Source organism: Falco punctatus (assembly GCF_963210335.1).
Source record: "Falco punctatus genome assembly, chromosome: 1".
Taxonomy (NCBI): Eukaryota; Metazoa; Chordata; class Aves; order Falconiformes; family Falconidae; genus Falco; species Falco punctatus.
Genome location: NC_137580.1, coordinates 79,725,652 through 79,731,651, shown reverse-complemented (window position 1 = coordinate 79,731,651; position 6,000 = coordinate 79,725,652). Strand labels below are relative to the sequence as shown.

The 6,000-nt window shown below is 41.1% G+C and overlaps 1 long non-coding RNA gene across 5 annotated transcripts in view; it reads right to left on the bottom strand.

The window, feature by feature from the left end:
• LOC308068670 overlaps positions 1-6,000 on the bottom strand; it is a 29,096-nt gene continuing 23,096 nt past the window's right edge. For 3 of the 5 annotated variants that reach the window (XR_013930056.1, XR_013930059.1, XR_013930060.1), the window contains 3 exons: positions 3,250-3,349; positions 2,472-2,539; positions 1-571 (listed from right to left, as the gene is read on the bottom strand). This is a non-coding gene — a long non-coding RNA (uncharacterized lncRNA). Of the gene's footprint in view, positions 572-2,471; positions 2,540-3,249; positions 3,350-5,477; positions 5,565-6,000 lie in introns of all 5 variants that reach the window. The other 2 variants (XR_013930057.1, XR_013930058.1) reach the window with 1 other exon arrangement.

Below are 6,000 nucleotides of genomic sequence, written 5' to 3'. Positions count from 1 at the left end.
TGAATACTGCATTTCATACATTTATTCAGAATTTGCCACTATTTGCAAGTAGGTTGGGAATATTTATCATTCGACTTCCGCTGTAGCTGCAAATGCATGCAAACCATCTTTAACTAGTTAGTTTAATACTTCGCAGTGGCAGCTCAGGGACCAGCATGAACTAACTGTCCAAGTATTTACATGGTCTTTGGCGAGGAATTTACAGCCCACACAGTGTTCCTTCCCTTCAGTGGCACTGATAAAGGTGCCCAGGCAAAAGGAAAGGTGGCTGACATCTGTATTGCAGCAGCACCTGGGAGACATAGTGATGGATGCTATTGTACTACATACTGTATGAACACTGAACACATGAGCAGGAACTCTTGAAGGCCAAGCCTGTGCTTCTGAAGTAAACCCAGATACGTCTGCACAAGCTTCATTCATGCTTGTGACCATGATACAGGCGTGCCCCTAATCCCTCAGGGGTGGAAGTGATGATGGGAGATGATTGTGAGTCTCCTGTCCTGGTACCTCCACTGGGAAAGGGGTGCTCAGGACCTCGCTTCATCATCATCTGCTCCAGCTTCTCCTTCTGTGAAAAGAGGCACAAAACTATTGGCTCAGCTTCTTAGGTAAAATATTCTGAGACATAAGGAAAGCACTGCAAAGTGCTGTCACTAACAACACTAACAGCATTGTGAGGTTTTTTAAACAGAAAATTAACTACAGACATAGAAACAGTCAAATAGCATCTTTTTGTCATCATCAGGATGTGTAGTGAAAGAGGTTGTTTTGGTGGGGTGGCGCAAAGCACATGGCAAGCAAGTCTGTGCTTTGGTGCTGGGGTGCCCAGGACAAGCTGCCAGCAAGGAGCGGTGCCCTGCGGTGGTTCTTGAGTGGCACCTGCCACACAGCGGCAAAGGTATCCAATGGACCAAAACCAAGGTCCTTCTAGACAGGTGACACTCTCTGAATGACATATAGGTTAAAAAATGCACTCTACTCCTTTGCAAAGAGTCATCCACAATCTAATACAGGCAGGATCCACATAGGAGTGATTTCAACTGTTGACAGTGTGCTATAACACAGTTTTGTGAAATATATATTCAGTGTCACATGTATTTCTAAAACTATATTTCAGTAAATAGCATCCCAAATAAGAAAAAAAATATTTCACTCTTATTCACTACCTTTTATAGTTTTCATTACTGAACAAATTAAAGCGTAAACTTACATTGCAGTATTCTGTTTTCAAACCAATATATTCCCTAAAAGAAACTACAAACTTACTCTTTTTAATATTACTGTAATCAAGTTGTTTAAAATAATCTTTTGAAGTTTCTACAACCCAAACATTACATGATTGTGCCCAAGAACGAAAAGAGGAAATTGTCTAGAAGTAAATCTAGAGAGGATTAGTGTTTATTTAAAGCTGGACAAGTCTTTAAAAGAATTTAACTCATATATATTAACGACAGATAGCCAGATGATCATTAATATCCACGATACTGCTTTTCAGAAAACATTAGGATGATAAAGTTATCTAATAGATCATGCAGAATGATAAATAAAACATGTAAAGCTCTGCAAGGAAAATGAAACACAAAGGAGGCAGGAATTTCATTCCTACACAAAGATATGAAATATTTATAAGAGAAAAATTTGTTAACTTTGTATTAAGACCTTTCACTCCAAATGTGCTATTTTCAGTATTAGGATTCCATAGTGATTGCCCAGTTTTCGCTGTCTACCATCAGAAACCTGTTTTTCTAAAAGTCAGCTTTATTATAGACGATTGAAGTGTTTGGCTTCAGTCTGTACTAACTGTTTCAAGAAATCTGAATGCATTCATAACTTTTGGCACTACTGCAGGGCGTTATTCTACAAATTAAGTTTACAGTTGGCAGCGTTTTTTCATAACGAATTATTGATTGATTATTCCAGATATTGCCTGCCCTCGCTCAGCCACCAAGCACTACTCACTGCAGCGCTAAGGCAGCCTGTGCTAGAACTGTTCCTTGGACCGAGTCCCCAGATGCCACATTCCTGTCAGCTGCCACCTCTTCACTCTTGTCACCATCTTCCACAGAATTCACCCGCGCTCTTCCCCGCTCGCTTTAACATGCTATACCGCATCACAAATACCTTCCAACATGATACTGCCAGTGCTTATTAGAAGAGCATTTGCATTTACGTTGCTTCCTAACAACCTTTATAAATTATTCCCTTGCTGTGAAATTAATAGTCATTGTGTACGCTGTTTATGCGGTTCAGGCTTCTTCATCCTTCAGTCACCATTTAGATCTGCTCAAAGCATATGGGGATGTGTGGGTGTGAACTTCAGTGAATGTTTCTGTGCTGTGCATACATATCCTGGCAAAGCATATTCACACCTATATCACAATGTGACAAGTACTAGGTACCGATTTAAATGGATAGAATCAACTTTAAGTTCAGTAAATGCTAAAAAAGTTAATATTTTTGTTACTTACAAATCAGTGATACCACACTCCATCAGTTTATGTTCCATTTATTTTTCCAGGAAGAAACCATCCAGTACCTGGAATAAAACAGCATTAAAAACTAGTTTTACCTTATACCAAGAAGGCATATTGCAGACAGATTGACATGAGGTAAGTTACCAAGGTGACCTAACCTTATCATGGAATCATCCTGATCATTCTGGACAATTTCACGACAATATGCCCAACTTTGTGTGTGCAGAGCTCCTCCCTGCATCCACCGTCCAAGAACAGTCTTATTAGACAGATCATAGAAAAAAAAATAGTTTGTGTTCAAAACATGGTTATGACCAAGTTTGTTTCACACAGACTCTACCATCACCCGTAATGACAGTAGTGAAAATTAAGACTTTCCGTTCCCTTCTTTATGTAAAGAACTTAATACAAAGAAATCCCTATTTCCACTGGGACCTTCAGCTTCTGTACAAATACACAATGATAAGTTTAAGCATTAAATTAAGTTGGAGCAAGGAATCCTTGAGGAATACAAAAACAGAGACGTGAAGAAACAGACAAAAATAAGTGGACTGCACAGGTAGGCAGTCACTGACTGTGGGATGGAATTCTATACAGCGTGTTCCTTGTGTTACCTGGATCTATATTTAAGAAAGACAGCAATAAATTATCACTTTCCCTCAGTTTTTCGTGTTAATTTCCCCATTTGTTTCATTTAGGAAGTAGCTACTTCAAATATTCCTTAACCATTCCACAGGTAGCTGTGATAAAAGCCGTCTTCCTACTGCCATACCAGCTGATTTGTGCAGAGAACATCCACCGTTGCCGCTGTGCCACTGCTGGGGAAACATGGAGACCTGCTGTCTGCTTCACTTTTCATTTCCAGAGCAAATCTAAAATAAAAAATAAAAAAATTACCTCTTTCATTGTTACTGTGCTTAGCAGAGCAACTAGCACAGGGAAGTTGCCAATGAACATCTGTAGCCGACCAAGTGTATCTTGTAAACATGTCTTCTAAGTCAGGAAGAGAAACTGAAACATAGGAAGCAATTGTACCTAAAGGGGTAGTTGCGATTAGTGGGTTTTGGGAAATCAAGTGACACTTTGGAAGATGTACATTTTTGAAAAACATGAACTCTTGAAAATTTTGTCAGGATGAAGCTCGCTGCTAGGAATTTTCCCTTTTCTGTGCGATTAGCAACTTAAAAGGCTGCAGACACATGCTGGCATCTGACTGGCACGATGAGAGTCCTGTACACTGCCACAATAAGCGTACTCCCGTTATCCAAATTTTTGTTTATTTTCTTTCAGCTCAAGCTAGCCGGAATGGAGACAGCTCTGTGTATTTAGTCCCTGGGATTTGAAATGCTTCAGAAGAATCCTCCCACAAATCATCTGGAGAGTGGGGCTTGGCGTCCATGTGCTCTTGTTTGTGTGTAATCAGCACCCACGTGAGGAAGCAGATTCTGCAGCGGCAGAAGAGCTAGGGTGGCTCACTTCTGCTTCACTCTACTGTTGTGCTGCAGTCCAGGTCCTCACCTGATTTAAATCCATGTATTTTAATGAGATCAACAAAATCCTGCCAGTTTGAAAGAGCTAAGGACCCACTCCGTGTCCCTGATCCCCACCAGGGTCCCAGGGAGATCTCGCAGTGTTGCAGCACAGGATCGATGTGCCCCTCTTAGTCTCTGGCTTTCTGGGGGTGCACTGTCGGAACCCCAGAAAGACAGACCTGTCTCAGGCGGGCTCAGCTGGCTCCTGGGGAAGAGTGCGTGACCGGCCGCAGAACAATCTTCCCCTGTTCGCCCAGTGGCGACATCTGTGTCTTGTTAGCCACGCACACATCTTTACGATGGCTCTTCTCTCAGGTGGAAGTGAGCTGTGTAGCTTCATTCCATCGATGTGAACAGCTAACAGCTTTGCCTCCAGCCTTCGCATTACCGTTGCACTCAGGTATGAAGTTAGATTCCTTGTGCTGTGGAGGAGAGGACTTGAAGCACAAGAGAACATTTCATTTTTAATTAATTTGTCTTGGTCCCTTGCGTTCCAAAAATAAAACCAATGCTCCCAAAGTTAAATATTTGCATGGATATTTTGTTATATCCAGACAGACTTTCTGAAGTTTTATCTGAAGCACCTGTAATTCTTAACCCACGCTCATCACCAATACACTTGCGGTGAGGGTCCCACTTGCTGCACGTGTAAACCTCCGAGCCAGATACTGGGTTGATACTCCTGGGTAATGTAAATACATTTGATTAAAAACACACATCAGCGCATCTTCACATTGCAAAGAGGGCCCTTTCAAGCAAAAATATCATGTTTTTTTGAACCCAGCAATAATAGTATGGGTATTCAGTTAATTTGAACTTGGAGACAGACACTGAGGCTAGGGGAAATATTTTCCTGCTGTGGTTAGATCTCCAAAGATCTGTGCACGTGGGAGTCAAGTTGCACTTCACTTTGTGGGAGCTTCAAACCTGACAGTTCCAAGGATAGTCTTGCGGGAAATAAGAAAAGGATTTGTAGGTGGATAAGATGCAAGGGAATCTGAAAAAAAAAAAATCCTGGTACACCGGTGGACTGAACCCATTCCGCAGTGTTTTCAAATCTTTGGTTTTGTCGTTTTTAAAGAGGACTAAAAGTACTGAACATATCCAAATCATTACATAGCTCTGAAATATTAAACATCTCATGGTTTTGCAATCAGCATACGTACATTTTGTCATAAAACACACACAGGTACTTCATAGCCCTTGTGGAGTATCTCTTTGCCCCACTTATTTAAGATTAAATGCAACCCTTTTGAAGGCAACTGAAAATGCCTAATTGGCCTATACATACTCACTTACAAGATCATAAAGTGAAATAGGGTAGCTGACATTCAAGGCTGTGGATGTGGACTCCATAAAAATGTGGTAGCTTGTTCCAACTGTAATTTCCCACACTATATCTGTCCAACATTTACCTAAGTTCATTTGAAACACCGTATAGTGGTCAGAAAACCAGAAAAGAACTTACATTTCCCTTTTCTCCAGAGTAATTTGTGGGGCCAGATACCTTTCCCAGAGTAGTAAGAAGGAGATAAGATCCAAATGTAGAATTATTCTGGAAAACAAGTAAGGACCCCTTTTTGGAGTTAAAAAAAGCACAACTAGTTTATACCATTCCACTCCTTTACCCTAACGGTATGCAGTGTGGGCGTGCGGTCCTCTCCGCTCCACCAGAGAGTTCAGTAACTAATTCCCAGTATCTTTCCTGAGATGCTGCAGAGCACCTTTTTTCACTGGACATAACTATGTGTTTATCTACTCAGTGAAAAAAAAATAATCTTAAAGGAAACAAAGCTTAGTCAAAATAGGGAAGATGGAACAGAATTAAAATAAACACTTGCGTTAGCCTATCTAGCTTGCCCCTCCTCATGACTTGAGCTAGATGGCTATTCTCAATCTATTTACCCAAAAAGCATAAAGTGGGTGTATGTCTACCAAGTGAATCCGTGTGCTTACCGCCCCCCCCAGCCAGCCCCCGCCGGCTTGCTCAG